The 23,524-nt window shown below is 38.7% G+C and overlaps 1 pseudogene; it reads left to right on the forward strand.

Annotated features, from left to right (window-relative positions):
• The first annotated feature begins 347 nt into the window (after positions 1-347).
• On the forward strand, positions 348-15,109 carry LOC139740614 (beta-lactamase domain-containing protein 2-like; annotated as a pseudogene).
• Positions 15,110-23,524: the final 8,415 nt, after the last annotated feature.

Consider the following 23,524-nt stretch of genomic DNA (forward strand, 5'->3'; position numbering starts at 1 on the left):
CACCATTTTGAACATGTTCTCATAATCACACAAAATTCATCAAAAATGCTATAAAAAGAATATAATTTTAAAAAGATCAAAGGGGGAGGGGATGGAGGAGGGGCAGAAAGTCCTAGAAAAATTCAGTGGGGGGGGGGGGGGGGGGGGGGGGGACTCGTTCCCATCTACCCCCCCCCCCCCCCCCCCCCCCCGTCTCCGATCGCCGCCTGTGCGCATTACAAATGATTACAGGAAGCATTCATGAGCTAGCGCGAGGCACAACATTCGTGTATCGCACTTACGTGCGTAAAGGCCCGGGTATTACAGAGTCTGGTAGGTCGATGCGATATGCGTGCCTCCCCCTTCCGGGTAAATACTTTGCATAAGTTAGCATAAATCCTTTTGTAAAACAATCAAGCCGATTCCGCTGCAGTGCAAACAACCTGTTCTTTAATCAAACGATAAGACAGGGCATGGGCCTGGCACTCTATTCTCATTTATACTTGGTCGTATACTAGCTGACTCAAAATTATTCTCCCAAGGAGGGAAGTTAACTCTGCCAAGTAATACTGTAATCATGGGGCTGATGAAGAATGCTGCCCTTATGGGCGTGACAGCCATCTTGGTGGTGTTCCTGCCAAGATTCTTTCAGACTCCACCACCTGTCATCATAGAGGGTTATGTAGCTCCTGATTCGAAGACGTCCTAGAGGCATTCAGGTGAGTCGTCGTTAAAAGTGTATTCATATGGCTTCCTGTTTAAAAAGGCCTTATTCACTCAGATCATAAGTGTGACCAGTTCCATATTGAATTCTAAACCCCCATAGACTTAATACACAGGCTACCAGGTTCCCGTAGGCGTAGGGAGCGGGTTAACATATATCTACCAGTTAATGCAAACCAAATACAGGTTATTTTGTTCGGATTCTCTGTTACATGATGAAGCAACGTCAGCAGTATCCATTCTCCTCGTAAAGATATATGGTAGTACGAAAACTGATTTCTCTATAACCAAAGATAAGCGAAAACTGAGTGGATATCGGTTTAAAATAATATTGTGGGTTACATGTCACAGTTAGCATGTATAGTGTCGGTTATATTGTAGGGCCTTAACATGTCATAGAAAGAAATAAAAAAAAATACATTAAAAATCAGAGTTAGTTCTGGATCATATTCGGAGTTGATCTTTTAATTCATATTTATAATCTTCAAATGAAATAACTCTTGTTCTATCTTTGACACAGAGCAAATTTTGAGAGTGGTCGAGATCCCCGTACAGGAGGAGCGGCATTTGCTGCCTATCATCGGGGGAAGAAAGTCGTCGACATTTGGGGTGGATTCGCAGATTATGAGAGCAAGCAGAAATGGCGGCAAGACACCATCTCCATTTTCTTCTCATCAACGAAAGGTGAATTCCATTTTTTTTAAAATATGAAATGGCTGCAAAAATGATTGGTGTATAGTTTTCAATCAATAAGCTTCAGCTTCGTGTATTACTGATTCAATACATTTAATTCTCTAATTTTCATGTATATGCTTCATGTTGGATTATTTCCAATGACAACTGTGTTGAATGATTTATTCGTATTAATAGCTCTGTTCATTTGTATTCATACCCGTCAGAGAAATTCACTGCGACAACCAAAGGTACGCACAACATTAGCCCTGAACTCATTCCAAGTAAAATTTCCCAAACTATGGAATGCTCTTCCAGAAGACGTAAAGCATAGTTCTATTTTATCGCGATTTAAAAGATTGTCCTCTAAAGTATGGTGAACGAGAAAAAAAGGACGATATTCAAAAACAAGGTGATTTATACATTTCTGGAAAGCTGAAGTCTCTAGGAATATGGATAATTAACTTTCAGAAGGTAAGAACGTCTCCAGAACGATGGAGAGATGGTGTTTTGAGACCCTTTTTAGACCACCTAAACCCGATATGACGGCGAAATTTTGGTGACCAAAATTGTGACGTCACGAAATGTGCGCTGTGCTACCACTCCATCCACACAGTGGGCTCCGTTTTAGGAGGACCGTTGCGGACGTGGTTCGTTTGGGGCATATGTATGGAGAGGCAGTGTGCCCGTTTCCATGTATGCCTCAAACGAGTTGTGTCCGCAGCGGCCTTCCATACTAATTATCCGTCGCCTCTCCCTCACTTCTTCTACCACCCAGACTTTGCCACTGTCACTATCAGTGTCATTCTCACGGTCATCACTCAATTCACTCTCGATGTCAAACTCAAAATCTTTCCGCACAATATAAGGTAAAAATTGGACGTTCTAATGTCTCAGCCGAGAAAGCAGAGGAGACTAAAGACAGGCCAGATATTGCATCCGCTCACCAAGAAATGCGTGCTGTATGAATGGAGGCCTCGATGTCCCGCTGCACTCGTTAAGGGTTTTGTTCATTTCGTGACGTCATATTTTAGGGCTCGAAAAAGACGGCGTTCCGGAGCGAATATCAGTGAAGCAAATCAGTCAGTTTTAACTCTCGATTTCTCAGTGGCGCGAATATCTTTTAATATGTCACATTAAAAATCTGTTTAAGGAGGCAATTCCCTCTGCTTTGACACCTTCTTTTATTTGATTTTCTTGTTTTCAATGTCTCGTTTACCATACTTTAACATGCTCCTTCCGAGGGAAAATTGACAAATCTATTGTCATACTACTCATACTTTATACTCACATGAATGAAAATCATTGCTTGCGAGCACTACGTCTATAGTACATTTATCGCTTAAATACTCCCAACTTTCCAATCATACTCACCTTGTTTCATATATATATATATATATATATATATAAAAATAAATATATATATATATATATATACATATATATATATATATATATATATATATATATAAATGCTGTTTTTTTCCCTTTCCCAGTCCCACCAAACCAAAATGTACAAACTTGAAATGCATATTGATTCTTTTGCTTGTTTGTTTTACATGTATATTGATATTTAAGCATTACTGGGGCCCCTATCTATAAGCACTGCTTCTCCTGGGATTCCCACAATCAAGTTTGATTGTTTTCTGTTTTGTTCATGTTTACTTTGTATATAGTAATGTATCTTTGTGTGTCTTTTTATTGTATACCTTTAATACCTGAATAACATAGAATCACAATAATCGTAAATTGTACACGTTATAGGCCATACAATACCCATGCATAATGATTATGGGAAACCTGTCATCAAACTTTCTGACAGGATTTGGAAATCGGAAGAAACTTGGTTGGAAATATTCCGTTGAAATTTACCAACATAACAGACGTCAAACGATAAAAATAATCTTATTTATTATTATTATTTTTTTTTGGGGGGGGGGGGGGGGGGTGTATGTGTGTTCTTACCTATATAGCAAGAAAAGCTGCAGGACATTTCAGGAGAGAAGCAAAGAGTGCTCCCCATGACCTATTGCTGTATGTACAAAGTACTCTCATCGTTCTCGTTATACTCTTTCTTGTTGTTTTTACTGCAAACAAAAAGAAAAATAGACCTCTTATTTTTTATATTATGTTTTGTTTACACGTAAAGGCGCAGTATTTGATCACTTTGCCTTCATTTAATCACTGGATATGACCCATCTTTATCAATAGTAGTCAAAGAGGTTGTTTCTTAAATCCACGTTTCCCTTGTTGTCTTTCCCCCGATGTAGGAGTTGCGTCAGTGTGCATCGCCACGCTCGTAGATCGAGGTTTGCTGGACTACAACAAACCAGTCGCCCTCTATTGGCCGGAATTCGCACAGAAGGGCAAAGAGAAGGTTACCGTCAAAGACATGATGGAGCATAAGGTCATTAAACTTTTTTTTTTTTTGTATGCCTGAAGGGCCTGATAAAAAATACGTCACAGAAATTTCTGAACACTTAACAGTTAGTCGTATAAGGATTAATATTGTATAAGGCTAACAGTGAGAATTTTACCACAATCGAATGAAAATTAGAGAAGTTATGAAGTAATCAAGTTTTATAAATTTTCTAAAACAATTTCTCCAACAGTCCATAATTATGAATATGCAAACTAGTGGGTTGATGTTGTCAAGATTACCACAAAGAATGTGACAAAGAATGTTATTGCAGAATCTCTTTGCGATATTATCAACAAATCCCTGTCTACGGGAGTTGTTCCACGTGAATGGAAAAAGGCTCGGGTAGTACCGATATTTAAAGCGGGAGATATTTCTTCGTTGAATAACTACCGCCCCATCTCAATCTTACCAACAGTGAGTAAAATTATCGAAAGGGCCGTACATCAACAACTGAGCGAATTCATGAATGCGAATGATTTACTACACCCTAATCAATCTGGTTTTAGACCATTTCATTCCACATCAACTGCTCTTGCAAAACTTGTGAATCAGTGGTCTTTGAATATAGATAATAATCAAATTTCTGGAGTTGCCTTCATAGATCTTCGGAAGGCATTTGACACTGTAGATCATGACCTACTTTTACACAAATTAAAGTGTATAGGGTGTAGTAAGACGACTGTAGATTGGTTTAAATCCTATTTAAGTGACAGACAGCAAGTGACGCAATTCAAAGGAGCCAAGTCCCACCCTTCAACTATTAAATTGGGTGTACCTCAAGGGTCAATTCTTGGTCCCCTTTTATTTTCAATATATGTCAACAGTCTACCCGAGTGTACTTCAGAAGGTGTTATAGATATGTACGCTGACGATACGACCCTCACTGTCAGTGCTAATGACGCAACAGTTTTAGAAGAAAAGATAACTGTTGCACTAAATAAAGTAATGGGGTGGATTAAGAAAAATCGGCTCGTCCTTAACACTGACAAAACTTCTGTCATGATTATCGGCTCCCGTGCTAATCTCGGGAAAATTGAAAATTTCAGTATTTCATTAGATGGTAGTCGGATTAAAAGAGTTCAGTTCACTAAATGTTTAGGTGTTTTAATAGATGAAGAACTGAAATGGTCTAAACAAATCGAAAATGTATGTAAACGTACCCAAAAAAGTGTCTGCATGATAAAGAGAGCGAAGGCCTTTTTGCCCCAACAATCCCTAAAATTACTTTATAATAGTCTAGTAATACCACAATTTGATTACTGTTCTGTTGTTTGGTCAAACAGATTTCAATACCATACAACTAAGCTAGAAAAAATTCAAAAGAGGGCAGCAAGAATAATTTTGGACAAAACATTTTATTATGACACACCGTCGGCTGATTTATTCAAAAGTCTTAAATGGATGACACTAGACAAACGTTTTGATTTCAGCCGCGTTATGATGATATATAAATGCGTCCATAACTTAGCACCTTCGTACCTTCAGGTGCACTTAGTTAAGCCTAGTGATGTACATAAACATCATACAAGGCTAATAGACAGTGGAAATCTATGTGTGCCAAGATTTCGCTCTGATTGTCACAAGTGCAGCCCAATCGTATCCACTGTACTTGAATGGAACAGGCTAGATCATTCAATTAGATCAGCTTCTTCCATATATTCATTTAAGAGATTGTTTAAGCAAAGTTGCTATTTGTAAGTAACACACGAAATTCATTCTGGGCTTTATCATTCCTGTATAATAGCGTTTTTAATTGTTATTTCGGCATTCTGGTGAACTCTTGCTGTGGCATGTACTTTTTATGTTACTTTGCAATGTACAGTATGCTAGTATGTATCTACACTGTATTATGTCATCTTCTGTATATACGTTTTGCTATTTAATGTACATATGTTCATCAATATTATTCAGGGCTCCATGGAAGACCACTATTTATTGGTGAATGGACTACCCTGACAAAAGATTAGAAATAAATGAATAAATAAATAAATAAAACAAACTTGTATATTATGGTTCATAAACAAAATTCATGAAATATCCATTTTTTTTTTCACACGTACAGTAATTAGGACCCAGTCTCAAATTCTACTATACTTGATTGATCTTTGATGGTATTCAGTCAGGAATACCGCTTTCTTTTAAACTTTTATGGCAGGAGAATTAGGTTCGTCTGGATTGTTTGTTTGTTTGTTTATTTGAAGAGTTTGTTTGCAAAAACCGATAAGTCCATATTTGTCAAATGGATATATTTGCGATTAAAGGTTAAGAAAAATAAAGAGAATAATAAGAAAATTTTTGCTTCTTTTGACCATAACTTCAAAAATATACCTTTGTATGTAGTGACCAATTTATCATTTAAAGGGATCGTATAGTTTTGGTCGAGACCCAATTTCAGGTTTCTAACATTTTTTGGTGAGATAATGAGAAACCTCTTATGAAATATGAAAGAGCATGTAATTCCATGAGGAATTCAACGTTTATTTGATGAAAATTGATTTTGAAATGGCTGAGATATCCAAAACAGAGCGATTCAATAAGGTGTGGGACCCACATTTTATTACGATCGCTTTGTTTTACTTGTTTTTTGATGTTTCAGTAATTCCAAACCCGATTTTCATCAAATAAACTTTGAATTCCTCTTAAAATGGTATGCTCTGTGCTCTTTCATAAGTGTTTTCTTGGTATCTCACAAAAAGTTAAAGAGCCCGATTCTCATCTCCACCAATACTGTACTATCCCTTTAAAAGGCATTATTTTTTACTTTATGACAAAGACCGTACTTCAAAATCTTCAAAAATGGATTTATCGGTTTTTGCAAACAAACTCTTCATTTGTTTGTTTCTTTGTTTCTTTGTTTGTTTGTTTTTGCAAGATCAATGGACAATAATTGTAAGGTGATGACAACGTCATCGTCAGTTATTGTGCTTATACAATTTGACTTATTCTTCTAACACTAATTTTTGGATGGTCTTAATTCAAAATCTAGTGTCCACATACAATGTAACGTACCCATGTTGATGGTACCCTTATGATCAGAAACATTTACTCCTAACCTGCTGAAACATTTAACTGCCGTCACGTGTGTCACAGGATAGAGTAGCATGTTGTATGGGTGTATTTTGATTTTATGCTATATTTCTTTAAGTAGGGGTGGGGGTCAGCGGTCTTTTTCTTGTACTAAGGTTCCTTGACGGACAAAAGATTATCTTTACACTAAACGGAAGAAAACATTTTCAGTGCATTTAACTGAAAATTGTCTTGCATACGTTTCCCGTTTCCCAATACAAGCAAGCAACCAAGCAATCAAACAAACTAAAATCCGAACAAATTAAAGGAGCGAAAGAAAGAATGCTGCGTATTTGGGCACGTCTCCCTCCGGGCAGTGTCCAAATCTGGAGCTTTAGGAAACAATCAAGTTTCCTATAGTTCCTGTTTTTATCTGCAGGATATACGATGTAAAAGGGTAAACATTACTGAACAATTTATAAGCTTGATAGTACTACGCAATCATATTTTTGAAACACACACACACACACACACACACACACAATTGTAATTATTAATGCAATTGAAAATAATAGGCCAACTGGGTCCCTCTTCATAAAGCTGTTCTTAAAGTTACGCACAAATTTACGAACGACTAGAATATGGCAAGTCAAGCGTGTTTCCTAATCATTGTTGATTTCAGTAGCTGATGTTGAAATTTGCAGATGAGAATGATTATTCCTACATGTTAACACATGTTTTTAGTTGATGTGATTTTGCCGCAATGTTGTTATAGATGAAGTAGGTGTATTGACATATTTGCAGGCCTACAGTCGTACTTTGTTAAAGCGGAAGGGGAAAATGGGTACACATATTGGCACTTCATATTCCACTCGTTTGTAAAATCATGCACAACTTTATGAACAGCTTCATGAAACAGGGCCTTAGATTGTAAAAGGTAGGTCGCATTAATCTTGCTATCACATTCTAATGATTTAACCGATTCTTACGTGGATGATTAAAAAAAAAGATAGCATGTAAGAAATTAGTGATTGACCCATGATTGAAGTAATTTTACTCACCTTTCAGGCGGGGCTTGCCGTATCCGCACCACCTGGTTTGAGCCTGGACTTGCTACAAGACGTTGCCAAGGCGGGAGAACTCATGGCAAAAACAGAGCCACAATGGGAGTATGATGGCCACACCCATGGTTACCATGGTTTCACATTTGGACCACTAGCCAATGAGCTTTTGCGGCGAGTTGACCCTCAACATCGAACTCTGGGACAGTTTTTCAAGGAGGAGATAGCAGAGCCTTTCGGTAATGTCGATTAATAACACGTTCAGTCAGTTAAATTGCTTGTTATTCCGAAGGTTCGTTATTCTGAAACACACAAATTCTCTTTACTTAGAGGTGATCGTTAACATTTTTCTCGTGTTATTCGTTATTCCGAAGGTTCGTAAATCCGAAAATGAAATTATAATTTTCTTGCAGGCATAGATTTCCACATCGGTCTTCCATTCAAAAGCAACCACCGTGTAGCCCGTCTTCTCGTCGACCGTCGCCCGATGTTCTTACAATTCCTGGACAGTATACAGACCTCGGCTGGAAGACAAACTATACTTCATATGATAAACTCGAACGCCATTGGAAATATGATGAGTAATGCAAACGAAATGGAAGATGTGAGTGGGAAGAATGTAGAATGCAAGCATAAATTTGCAGAAGGCACACACACACACACACACATTCAAGCATACACACATATATTATTGCAAACCCTAATGGAAAGAACACAGTGCCCACAGTGTGAGATACACAGTGTGAACAGAGTGTGAAATCTCTTTTCACAGTTAAATTCGAGCGTATTAACAGTTTGAACACAATGTGAGTCATCAATTCACAGTGTGAAACAAAGCGTTACTATGTGAACACTCCGAAAAAAAAACAGTGTAAAATCATCTTCACTCTGTTAGATTCGAGCGTTTTCACATAGTCGACTATGTGAGCACACTGTGAGCACACTGTGGGACAGTGTTCTTCTCAGTAGGGAAGGTCAAGGATTTGCGATTTGTTTACAAGCGCTCTTTGCCCTCGTTAGGTAAGACATCACTCTTTTTTGTCAGTTTTCTCACTCCATTCTTCTGTTCTCAAAAACTTGATGACAGACCGTACTGCAAGTTACGAAAAAACAAAATTATATTTCAGAAATCTGAATTGGGCATTCATGTCACAATTACACCAGGGGGGTGTTTCACAAAGCTGTTTGTAAAGTTACGAACAACTTACGAGCGACTGGTGATCAGTTCTTGTGCTGAATTATGGAAATTCTGATAAGTATAGCACATCAGAACTGATCTCCAGTCGCTCGTAAGTTGTTCGTAACTTTACGAACAGCTTTATGAAACAGGGCCCTGAGGCTAGGAGTGGTTTACTATTACAGACTTATATTAAGCAGCCCCATCTCTCCTGAGGAAACGTCGTATTTTTACAGCTTGTTCTTCCGTCAATCTCTCTTTTTGTGCAGGATAGCCGTGCTGGAAAGAACACAGTGTCCCACAATGTGAAACACTATGTGAAACACAGTGTGAGAACACTGAGTGGACACAGTGTGAAATCTCTTCACATTGTTAAATTCGAGCGTTTTAACATTGCGAACACATTGTGGATCATCAAGTCACAGTGTGAAACAGAACATTACTATGTGAACACAGTGTGAAAAACGAGACCACAATGTGAATGATCTTCACACTACTAAATTCGAGAGTTTTCACGCATACGACAATATGAAAAACATTCTGAACACACTGTGGGACAATGTGTCATTTGCAGTAGGGTATTGTGCTACCAAAGGTCTCAATTACTCAAAACAGTTGCGTACAATGTGAATATAACGTGCACATACCAATTGATGTCTTTCTCATATCAGTGAAACATCTACTGTTCTGTTGACTTATATATACCGATAGAGAGTGTTCCACGTTAGCCTTGCACTTTAACCGCGATAAGAAAATTAATCTTTCCGTCAACTTTAAAAGTATAAAGAAAGCAATTTGCATGTAATACCAACTCTGGAGAGGTGCGCCTAACTATAATTCCACAAAGTGTGCATTTATACCCACACACACTCTTCTGTACATCATTGCCACCTGATTTCATAATTAATGTTATGTGTTGTTTGAAGGTTTGCATGGTGAAGTAAATGAGGAAGAAAGATTTGCGGTGACACCATGTGTATGTAGTCCTTAATCGGATCGCTGTTTGGCAGAAGAGCCTAGAATTTAGAAAGAGGAGAAACGAAGAGGGAAGCGACATATGGGGGTTGTGAGGAGGGCAGAAAGTGAAGAGTGGGAGACAGTAATGGGCTAGAGGTTGAAGTTGCACTAGTGGAGACGGTAGAGAAAGGAACACAGAGAGTGGTAAGGAAGAATAGTGTGAGAATCAAGTAGGATGTTCGGACATCGTTAGAAGGGGAAAGATGAAATACAAGGGAAGAGGAAGAGGAAGGAGTTGAATGTTGGAGAATCATGGAGATAGAGGAGAGCAGTAAAGATTCATGAAACCAAGAGAAGAAAAACGAAGTCGGCGAACAGTGTGGCTATGGAATGCGGAATCAATGGAGAAAGGACGAATAATCCCTCGAAGGAAGGGTAAGTAGAGGAGAGAAGAGAATATGTTGATAGAAGGGAGAGAGAGAGAGGTGGGGGGGGGGGACAAAGAAAAGAAGTAGAAAAGAACAAATTGAAATTCAGTACGTAAATCAGAGGGAGCTAGTATGGATCCTAGAATGAAATGCTGCTGAGAGGGAGAAAAAAAAAAAATTGGAAATTTTTTTTTTCTCCCTCTCAGCAGCATTTCATTCTAGGATCCATACTAGCTCCCTCTGATTTACGTACTGAATTTCAATTTGTTCTTTTCTACTTCTTTTCTTTGTCCCCCCCCCCCCCACCTCTCTCTCTCTCCCTTCTATCAACATATTCTCTTCTCTCCTCTACTTACCCTTCCTTCGAGGGATTATTCGTCCTTTCTCCATTGATTCCGCATTCCATAGCCACACTGTTCGCCGACTTCGTTTTTCTTCTCTTGGTTTCATGAATCTTTACTGCTCTCCTCTATCTCCATGATTCTCCAACATTCAACTCCTTCCTCTTCCTCTTCCCTTCTATTTCATCTTTCCCCTTCTAACGATGTCCGAACATCCTACTTGATTCTCACACTATTCTTCCTTACCACTCTCTGTGTTCCTTTCTCTACCGTCTCCACTAGTGCAACTTCAACCTCTAGCCCATTACTGTCTCCCACTCTTCACTTTCTGCCCTCCTCACAACCCCCATATGTCGCTTCCCTCTTCGTTTCTCCTCTTTCTAGGCTCTTCTGCCAAACAGCGATCCGATTAAGGACTACATACACATGGTGTCACCGCAAATCTTTCTTCCTCATAATTAATGTTTGTGTTGTTTTGGACAGTTGGGAGTCTTTAACGATCCCGCCTACAGAGCCATCGAGTTGCCGTCAGTAAATGGGATCGGGTCTGCGGCTGGTCTTGCAAAGGTATAACGATGACGACCAATGACTGTAATCATTATCACTCTAATGTTGACATGAAAATGATGAGGGGAATGATAATCATATCCTCCTGTTGATTATGATAATGATTATCATTTATATTAGATGGTGGTCAAAAACACATTATGCCTATAAGAGATTCGTTCAGTGAAGCCTTCAGGATGTATTCCAAATCTGCGATCGTTATCTACTGCTTGCATGGTGTTATTTGCGCTTTGCCGTGATTTGGCAAGCTGATTTTCGATACACTAGATTCCCTGCTAAAATGATCACTAGTCTTGATGGAAAGTTTGCACTTTGTAAAAATGCTACATGTTGATTACAACGGGAAAGAACGCACAATATTCATTCAGGATTGCCGGGGTCCCATACTGATTCCTGTCATGCCTGTATTTGACAAACATTCTCCAAAGCGAATAAAAAGAATAATAGAACGAGCGAAAAGAGAGAGCAAGTTCTATCAAAAGCAGACATAATTTGTCCCCTTAGCACTGAACGCGCCATCATATCAGGAAATGTAAAATCATAATCAACTTTTATGTCTCATTAACACCACCTGTCCATCGAGTTTGATGCTTCCACTACGATTTACCTAATATTGTGTACCTTAAGCTACTTTACTTGCACTCGCAAGGTATAACTCAGACTAATAGTAGGTGGATATTAATTTGATCGAGTGACTCAACTATACAATGTATATGAATCTCATATCTGCTCCATTTCACGCTTTGAATCTAAAAACATAGTGATGTGTATAATTATGTCAATGTCGATGACGTTTTGTTTTCAGCTCTATGGAATAATTTCATCTGGTGGCATAGACCCAGTTACTAACAGAACTCTGCTGTCGAAGGAGAGAATCAACGATTTTCTGAATTTCGAACCTCCTTCTGTCGACAGAACTCTCGGCATTCCTCTCTCCTTCAGTCGCGGGATGATCAAAATTGATAAGTTTGTTGTGAGTGGTCAATCAGTTCGTATTGTATAGCAAATGACTTATGCTATTTATTACTAGTTTCGTGCTTGAACGTAATGTCCCCCAGAGTGACTAAATTTTGTCGACCATTTATGAATGTATACGCCTTATCTATTTCGATGATATATATCATTTACATTATTTTCTACGCTTTTCCGCACATTGGTTCGTCAAAGTTGGGACATACTTCAGCTTTAATAATGTAGGTTAGCCTTCAGGTTGACAACTGTCTCAGATGGCCATTGTGCATACAGTATCAAGGCCCTCAGCGCTGGTATTTGATAAGATAGAGAAATGGGATAAGAATGACAAAACACATGTTCAGTTCAGTTCAGTTTTTATTTCTGCATTTCAAAATCAATACAAATCAACAAATCAACAAAATACTTACATAGTCATTTACACAGCTAATATTCGTAACGTTTGGATCTTACATACACTTTCTTTTTTTTTCAAGAACGAATATCATATATGAAAGGAAGCAATAGGAAATGATAACAATGAAATGCAGGGGACCATCATCATAAGCTAAGCTTGACGAGGAAGATGGCCCCAGGTAAAGAGATACATAAAGAAAATCTTGCCACTCACTGAGTGGGAAGTAATTGTGCGAAGGACGTGCGGTGCAGTGCGGTGTGCATTGTGTTCGGATGAATCTTGGTTTGTACGTTGAGTGTTATTTTGTGTATCAGTGTGATGAGGTGAATGTTACTTCAGTTATGGCCGTGAACTCATTGTTTAGGGTGTTTGTTGACCAGGTGGTATGAATATTCATGTGTCAGAAGTATACTGGATTATGAGGGTGTTTTTTAGTTCTCGTTTGAAAATGTTCAACGACGTACGTTGTTTTAAATTAGGGGGTAAAGAATTCCAAATATCTGGTCCATTGTGCTTTAATGATTTTTGAGCTAAAATGATTCTGGGGTTTTCGAGATGGTAATCGGACGACTGACGTGTTGGATATGAATGAACGGTGGAATTTGGAGTGAAGAAGCCATCAAAAATTTTTGGAAGACAATTAAATGTATATTTATACATAAAAACAGCAGTTTGAAAGGTGTGAAGATCCTCAATTTTCAATGTTTTTAGTTGACGAAATAGGGGATTGGATGGGGATAAGTAACGGGAATTGGTAATCAAACGTACAGCACGTTTTTGGAGAGTAAGAATTGGATTAATTTTAGTTGAGCCACAGTTTCCCCAAACGATATTGCAGTATGTGATATGTGGTAAGATCAATGCATTGTATAGAATAGTCAGGGAATTTTGAGAAATGAAGTTTTTCAGTCGATATAAAATTCCTACAGTTCTTGAGACAGACGTGTGGACGTGAGACAGACGTGTGGATATTATGAATGTGAATGTGATGTATTCAGAAGGTCTTATTAGAATGTCATAATTATGTTTTTGTATTATTTGTTACTCATTATATTCTCTGTAATCACGTTCGATTGATATACAGGGAATAAAGCTAAAACATTGTGCTTTGGAGGTGCGGATATCACAAATGAGCGTTTTTTAAAAGAAGTTTAGTGTTTATTATCTTCATGGATATAGGAATATCAACTGAATCTGGAACCTGATTACGAGAAGTATTGGCATACACCTTGAATAGCCTATTTGTTCTCCATGGTGTACACAATAACATTCTGTTTACAAAGACTATGTATAGCTATAGCAATTTAATGAACATAATGTATACCAGTAAGAACTATTATTTCATAATTATTTCTAAACGTACATCCAGGATCGGATTAATACCTGCGATTGTAATACCTATAATGGGTTTTACTGATTTCTCTTACGGACTAGCCTGATTTATTCTTCTTTTTGTAGGACGGAGTGACAATGTTTGGACACCCAGGAGCTGGCGGACAACACGGCTGTGCAGACCCGGGGCATCAGGTTGGATTCGCCTACGTCAGTAGCACCATGCTTCCATACCTTCTGGGTGAAGATCCTCGGTCTAATCAACTCGTTCAGAGTCTTTACAGATGTGTTCAAAAACTTGAAAATCAGTAATTTCTCATTTTTACAGTTTACACAAACAATACTTCCTTTTTTTCTTAAACTGATCAAGCTGTTTTGTACATATTCCATTCATAATAATTGAAATATTTCACAGCGTAATAATTAGCCAACCTAAATGCAATATTGGAGACAACTTATCTTCAAGAAAACGTTCATAAGTACTAACTGCGTAAACCCATTTCTTTGTGAACATCCTAAGGAAATCAAGTGGCCTTAATCTGTAGGACGAATTTCTCTTAAACAATTCTAAACAAACAAAAACAACATTATTATCATATAATGAGCTTGAGAAAACAATGTTTACATAAGCTGCTTTGTGATTAGTATTGTATAGTTGAAATGTTTACATGAAAGAAAGAATACACTGTACGACATTTTTTAAAGCGTTGCGACGAGCACGTATAAAGGCATACATTGGATCATAATGATTCTTTTGAATAAACCAAAAAAAAATGGAGTCAATTCGTAATGTTTATTCAATTGCGTGAAAGAAAAGGACATACACGTAACGAAAATGAGTTCATTTAGAAGTTATAAGAAGTACATTTATTACAACTTTCTGAAAGTGCAAACTTTCAGACCGCAGAAATCCTACACTTCTCTATACAGAAAGAACAAACAATGAAGGGAAGGGATAGAAAAAGGGTCGTTGTAATTATATCTTGAAAAGTTTTGATATTGGTAATGTTATTACGGTATATGAATATCTCCAAATTTTATGAACCATGAAATGTGTCTCTGAACAGGGAGGTGAGACTGCTCTGAAGGATATGCAAATGAAAATGCCACTTACATAAATTAGATTACAATAACTGTAACGATCCGAGGAAGGTACCAATGAAATATCGTTGAAGTATTAAAGGGGAAATCCAGTCCAAGTATCATTTAGTCTGATAAGAAAGAGCAAAATATTACGAGTTCAACGGTGTAGATTTGATCGAAATCGGATGAAAAATAAGGAGGTTATGACATTTAGAAGTTTCGCTTTTTTTTTTGGGGGGGGGGGATGGGGGCAGTTCATCAACAATCAATATAAATATGCAAATGGTAAAGTGACCATGTCATGCTCTTACAACCTATCATATATTTTGTACATAAAATTTTGAAATTTGTAGTTTTTCATTCAAACGCAATTATGCCCGAGGCTCAAATCCTCAAACATCTAACTGATCACTACTCTGAAGCTATTCAACCAGGAGTAACGTCATGTTTCAGACTTCAATGACAGAAACATTGACTTTTCTCATTTTTTTTTTTTTTTTGGTATACGTTCAATGGAAAATTGTGAGGGTAAAACATGGTTAGTTCACTCAATTGCATATTCATACCTACTGTACGTACAAGAACTGTTTTGGAGAAATTATCATAACTTCAAAATTTCGTAACATTTCTTATTTTTCATCCGATTTCATTCAAATTCTTAACGTTGAACTCGTATAATCTTATTCTTTTTGTTTATCAGACTAACTTATATTTGGACTAGATATCAGTGAGGTTTCATCCTGTCTGCCTGTGTGCATGTGTGTTAATTCACCTACACTCAACAAGCTTTGCTTTTTAGTAGGTTCCATCGTATTTCTCTTCGCATCCTTTACTTTGATTGAAAATGACATATCGACCGTTATGTATTACTTTTGTATTCCTATTTCTTCATGTATATATCCAAGCTGGACATTCTGTATTTTATTTTGTTATATACCATGTATTTTCCATCGAGAAATACGAAAATAAATTGAAATTGAAATTGAAAAATTTTGAATGAAGAACCTAACACCGTCCCTCTACCATAGTGGTCCTATCTATATATCGGAGAGAGTTTCACCTTATCTACCGAGATAAATACACGCATAAAATCACAGAGTGCCCATATTACACGCTAACATTTCTGAGTGATAGTACAAGTACTAGACGCCATGAATTCGCAGTAACGTAACAATAACGTGACCCCGCAATAATAACATGCTTTTCTGGCATTCGACATGGCACACTCCTGAATTCCAGAGAACAAAATAAACATTACATCCCACGGGGATGAGATGTCATTTCCCGAGACACAAGCAACCGCTTCAGCAGTATAAACTCGATCTTGAAGTGCATTTTCTCGCGCTAAAAAGGTGTCTGTAAATTTATCAAAACTAAAACACACAGCCCCAATAAAGCTGCAAACAGCAATTCAACTGATTTGCGTTATTGCCACATGTAAATATAAAGGTACATGTATTATATGATATACAATGAACATGTATAAATATAGTGGTAACATTATGCCGATGAACAGGATGTTTGTTTATGTCATGTTTGGAACGTATTATGGGTGACACAATGATGACAAAATAATGATGTCGCAGGTTCCCGGATATATCAGCTTTATTGGTGTGCAAAATCCGCTGGAATTATGTATAGGAATAAACAGACGGAGGGGTATGGAATAGGATGGAATATGAAGTGAGATAACAAGCTATGGAATAAATACAATGAAAATTGGAATGGACGCGATTGAGCCTTACAATTCTGAAACATATTTCAAGATTACAAAATATGTATTGATGGAAGATGCATCTCAAGAAGACACAATATAGCACCTTTTGACGATTATATAATAATGAAATGATGGAGGATATACCTAAAGTAGACAACATATAACACAGTGTAACCAACCAGCGGAAATAAACTTCATTTTTCTTTGTGTAATTGACTCAGTACAGTGTACTTGATTAGCAGATGGGCATGATGGGTGGGTGTTATTTTTTATTTATTTATTTTTTTTTTGTGGTGAGGCTAACTGTTAGTTCGTATAGTTTTAGCTTTCAATTTCAATTTCAATTTCAATTTATTTTCATACTTCTCAATGAAGGAATGTACAGCAAATATAATAAAAACATAGTGAATCATAATATCCGGCTTGGATGTACAGTAAATTAATGTAAGAATATAAAACATATAGTGGTCAATCATCGTACGTTTGGTTCTATGTATATAAAGAAATATGACGGAACCTACTTAAAAGCGAGCTTGTTAAGCGTAGGTCCCAAACTCTGAACAGAGTGTAAATATGAGGAGCACGGATGCAACGTAGGACCAAAATAAAGAGAAACAAAAATGAAAGGCAAAAATACCTGGTGCACTAACAGAATCTTCTCAATACATTAATAGTGATATACAGACAACCACATTCTGCAGATGTAAGAACAGTTGATTTAACAATGTTGACAATAGTGTAGTAGTATGATTTGAATAACGGTGAAAAGAGAACAACTCGACATGCGAGTCCTCGGAGGAGATACGGGAAACCTAAAGAGTGAACATACAAGTACTAACATTCAAAGAAAATTTGGAATTAATTAGAATTACCAGCCAGTATAGCACTAAGGGGAATACAACAAGCCAGCTGTTCACGCGTTCCGAAGTCTTAGGGTATCAAAAGGGGTAACTGGTGTAAAGGAATTTAAGAGCGCAAACAGAGAGGCTTAGCTGATTTGAATAACAACAACCAACACAGCAGGTAAAGGCACATAAACAAGAAAGAAGGAAATTTCAATGGACTTGCGCAATGTAATTATTGTAACGTATTTTTGTGTTGTGAAAGAATTGTGCCTAAATGCTTTAATCATACAAGCACACTATCCCGAGCAAAACACGATGTACAACCTGCCTGGGTTGCTTGCCAAAATATATGGCTGAAGAGGCACTCCTTTTGTTTTAACTCGCACAGCAAATTCATGACAATCATGCCACTCACACAGTCATGTACTCAAATCACCATCACCAATACCCAAGTCATCTCAGAAGAGACTTAATAAAGTAGGTCGCAAGACAAGTACATACCGTTCGCTGTTGACTTTATTCAGGCAAGGATCAGCACAAAGGCAAACTTGTCCACTGGAGATTAGTTTCTTCTACCAGGACCAAAACCAGACTCTCTCCTCTCTCCATCTACTCGGACTTTTATACTGACCGTCCAAACTTTTATCCCCTCTCTCTCTTTCTTTCTGTCACTCTCTCCCTCCCTCTCTCTCACTACCTAGCTAGTTACATAATCTTGGGCGTACACAGCCCTACAGTGTACACCAGGGAGGTGGTCCCTGCCTACCCCCAACATCATTGCCATGCACAAGGAGGATACCCCTCTCTCGTACACACACACACACACACACACTTATTCACACAAACACTACTACCTCGTAGCTTGTGCTCAGGGAGCATACATGTACAACAAAGTAGGTCTGTTCTCTGGGAGTTCCATTTCTCTGGAAGGGGTAACACTAGGCATGGTCCTTGCTTTAGGTCAATTTTGTTACACAACTCCCTACCCAGCTTGAAACGTCCTCGTTTCAAACGATTCCATGAATAACAAACAAAATTGGACGGTAATATAATTTTTTAAACAAACTACTTCTAACCTATGAATAAACACAGTAACTAACGGAATGAAAGAAAAAAAAAACACACAAGCCTGGTAAAACATATCCAAATTATACGAATAACACTATCATGCCTACACCTTTTATGTTAGGCATTGGTGCTGCAGACATGTCACATGACTACATTAATCTTAACGCAGTTTCGTTCACTTTCTCATCTTTTGACTAATATTCTTCTGCAAAAAATAACACATAAAACATGCAATTAAAACAAACATAAACAAAATTTTGATAATACAAATTTTGTACTATCCAAGTAGAATGTCCTGCCAAGTTCAAAACCATACTTTAAGGATAACTTCTCGGAATCGGTTGGAACATGTTTTGAAAAATATATGATGCAGCTCTATACACAAGTCCAACAATATCATTTTCAGATGTCGGTCAACTGCATACATTTGTGAATGTTTGAGAATTAACTTCTTTTCCTTTAAATGTAGAAAAACATGTATTCTGTCATAAAAAATGTGAACAAACTCAAAACATTTAAATGCGATCCCATGACAAAAGCTGTGGACATTACTCATCCACACGAGTAATGGTATCATCAAATTCCATTCAGTACGATTTTCAGGTAATGTTGGAAAGAAAAAGATAGAAATGATTAGAACGAAAAAAATGAAAGTCAAGACAAGGACAGGTATAAAGAAATAATTACCTTAAACGTAAACTAGAATAGATTCCGCTTTGTAAAACAGACGTAAAAAAAACAAATAAAAAACTATATACATACTTTTTATACAAAACTATAAACATAGACAGACTTATGTCCTATGTACTACTTCCAAGGCAGACTTATGCCATTAAAAACTGTGAGGTAGGCTTATAACTCACATGATGCTTGAATACAATAGTATAAAAGTACAAAATGGTAAGAAACTCAAGGCACAACGCGCGTTAAGGAATGTTCTTTCGGCTACATGTAAAATTCATAAACTGTAAAGCGTTCACAATTCGACATACGTACATAAAACTTCATTAAACTGCAGCAATTTGTTTCACAGTGTATCATCCGTTTCTTTGATAGAAAGTCACTTGATAATAGAAAATATATATGTGGCAAAAATATACTATGGCAAGGAATGTGTATCGCATCCTAAAGACAATTTACATGTCCAATAACATATTTTTGAAACATTTCCAAAAACCCTTCGCGACAGGAGAGTACTGCAGTTTAGGCTTTCCTATATTATTGTTGTTTATATAAATACATAGACATATAGTACATAACTTTTGCACACACTGGCAAGGTGAATGATGTCAAGATTCAGCAAACACACTGGATAATGAACAAATCTTTGGCAATGATCATGAAGGAGGGAATAACTCAAAAGCATACACTTCCTAACCTGAGTTAGAATTATCCATTTATGAAGACAATTATGTGACTTTTATCTCCTTCAATTAGAGTTGTCTTGAATGTTCCACGAGATTACGTGCAACTAGTGGAAGCTGAAAATTATCATTTAACAAACAGAACTTCCCTTTATTCTTACTCCTATTTGAAGAATTAAGTTGATACAGAAAAAGCACAGAGAAATATTGGAGTCAGGAAGAGAAGCGGAGAAAAGAACTAGGATAAGACAGTAGTGAAGACTTAGGAGGTGGAGAAGGGGTTAAACAATCTAAGAAGAAGAGCGAGCAACTCCTGAATAAACATGTTAAAATCATTCTGTCTTCAAACCGTAATCTGGTGTAACCTTTTGATCCCATTCTTTCGGTACCGATTTGACATAAGAATCTGTAGTGTCACAGTTCTTAATTAGCTTCCCGCGAGAAAAATACTTAATAATTCGTCTTTCTACAACCGAAACAAGAATATTGCCCTCAACTTTCTTTCCCTCCTCTGAGTTCTCAAGTTGCTCGTCTTTCTCCTCGTCGTCGCTATCGGATGAGTTGTCGTTTTCTTCTTCTTCTTCTTCTTCTAAAGATTGGATTAACATGGAAAGGGGCTTTCCGGTCATTTTGGGGGGCGATGGTGAGGGAGTCGGGGACGCATAGAGGGAGACCATTGGGCTTCCGAACACAGTAGTGGCATTGGTGACTGGTGGAACAGGTCCAGGTTGAGTCTCATCGGGGGGTGACGGCTTAACCAGAATGTTGGGTGGAAGTTGCACAGTTGCTGCAGGTCTATCATTGGTGGGTGCCTTTGATAGGTTGGTCGTTGGTTCTGGCGCTTCATTAACGGTTGAGGTTATTGGCTTGATTGGTGGGGGAAGGCTGGGATGCTGAGTCCGATAATGTCGGGCCAGATTGGAGGAGCGGCTGCTAATGTAATTGCATCGCCTGCATGCATAGGTCCGCTGTCGGTGTCTATCCTGTATATGGCGCTGGAGATCAGTGTTGTTTATGCATCTCCGCCCACAGTCCCGGCAGTACACGGTATCTCGTCCATGCCTCGGCATCGTGTCTGTGAATAGAGAGGACATTTCAACAGCGTTTAAAATATTAATTGGAATGTTGACCTAGATATGCTGGACGTTTTCTGGTGCGTGTGGGATACCTATGGCTTTTCTTTCCCAGTGTTCCAGCATTGTCTTCTAAGGGGCTGTTCGTTTGGGGTTTGGAGGAGGAGGCTGGAATTTCAGCATGATTCTCGTCGTGAGACGGTGGGTTGCTCTCCACTGGGGACCTTTCCACTCCAGGAGGTTCCTGAGTGTGGCTTCCCTGGACTTCCTCATTTGTGGTCGCCTTGTCATTCAAGGGATCCAAGATGACAATTTCTTCTGGTTTTTTCCATGTCCAGGGGGTCAAATTCTCTCCACAATATGGCTTTAGCCTGTCACAGTGTACTACTAGGGGTTTTGATTTGGGAGACCTCTGAATACGAAATATGACATCGGACAGTTTCGTCACGATTAGGAATGGACCCTTCCATCGTAATTGAAACTTTGGTGAAACTCCCTTCTTCTTTGCAGGGTCATGAAGCCACACAAAGTCATTCTCCCTTAGTCCTACCTTCTGGGTGTGTCGATCGTATTCCGTTTTCTGATGTCTAGCTTTCTTGCTTAGGCATTGCTGGGCACGATGGTGAGCGGCCTGTATGCGCCACCGTAGCTGTTGGGCAAAGTCACCTTCCACTTCTCCCTGGTCCTCATCATCAGACACTGATGGCATTTCCAGGTCGATGGGGAGACTTAATTCTCTACCCAACATCATCATATTGGGTGACTCGCCAGTTGATTCCTGTGGGCAAGCCCGATATGCACTGGTTGCGCATGCCAGCTTTTCATCCCAGTTCCTTGTGTTGTCTTCTTCCATCATCATGGAGATGATGTTAATCAGCGTTTTATTAAACCTCTCTACTAACCCATCGGACTTTGGGTTATACGCTGTCGTTCTTGTTTTTCTGATGTGGAGGATGTTACATACCTCTTTGAAAAGGTTTGATTCAAAGTTGGATCCTTGATCTGTGTGTAATTCGTGAGGAACCCCAAAACGGCAAATAAATTCGTCCACCAATTTCCTTGCAACAGTTTCAGCCCTAGCGTCCGGAAGTCCATAGGCTTCCATCCAGCGAGTATTGTACTCGCCAACCACCAATATCCATTGATTTCCTGAGTCGCTTTTAGGAAATGGGCCCATGAGGTCTATTGCTACCCGTTCCATGGTTGCCCCTACTCTGTACTGTTGCAATGGTGCTTTCCGTTTCTTGGATGGGGATTTTCTCCTTTCACAAAGGTTACACATTCGGAGATGTGATCGCACGTCAGCAGTCATCTTCGGCCAAAAGAACCTTGCCTTTCACTTTGGCCAGGGTTTTTCTCAACCCTAAATGACCCCCCAAGGGTCCCCCATGAGTGCCTGTTATGACGTCTTTTCTCATTTTCTCTGGCAATACCAATTGCCTCGTGACCGACTTTCCATCGTCAGCCTCCCAACGTCTAAACAGCACACCATCATGGACTTCCAATTGGTTCCATTGGGACCAATATGTCTTCCTTGCTGCTGACTCGTGTGATATACTTCTCCACTCAGGTCGTGGATCTTCCTTCTCTTTCGCAGAGAGAATCCATGCAATCGTATCATCTGCTAATTGCATGTCACGCAGTTGTGTGTGTGTCAATGTAGATTGAGCTCCTATACCTCTGATGTGGACTGTAGACCCATCCTTGGACAAGTCTTCCTCATCAGGCTTACTGGTAGCTACTGGAGCTTCATCTCTCCTACCACACTGTTTGCACTGTTGACGTGACAGGCCATCAGCATTCGCATGTTTTCGTCCAGGTCGATGTTCGATTTTCAAGTCATATTCAGTGAGACGTTCAAGCCATCGCGCAAGCTGTCCCTCTGGATCTTTGAAGTTCAACAACCACTTCAGTGATGCGTGATCGGTTCGCACTTTTACTGTACGGCCATACAGGTACTGTCTGAAGTGTTTCAACGCAGATACCAGAGCAAGCAGTTCTTGACGCGTGACACAGTAGTTTCTTTCAGCCCTGCTGAAGCGCTTACTGAAGTAGGCCAGGACTTTCTCTTCCCCATTTTGCAGTTGGGAAAGCACTGCCCCCATTGCATCTGCACTAGCGTCGGTGTCGAGCACGAAGGCGTCGTTTTGAGTCGGGAATGTCAGTATGGGTGTCGACTGAAGTCGCTGTTTGAGCTCATTGAAAGCTTCCTCGCACTTATCGTCCCAAATAAATTTGGCTGACTTAGCGCTAAGTGCGTGCAGTGGAGATGCAATCTCCGCAAAGTCTTTGACAAATCGTCGGTAATAGGAGGCAAGTCCAAGAAAACTCCTAACATCC

Source organism: Diadema antillarum, unplaced genomic scaffold, assembly GCF_040938485.1.
Source record: "Diadema antillarum isolate AM-2024a unplaced genomic scaffold, OU_Dant_1.0 seq00000867_RagTag, whole genome shotgun sequence".
Classification (NCBI taxonomy): Eukaryota; Metazoa; Echinodermata; class Echinoidea; order Diadematoida; family Diadematidae; genus Diadema; species Diadema antillarum.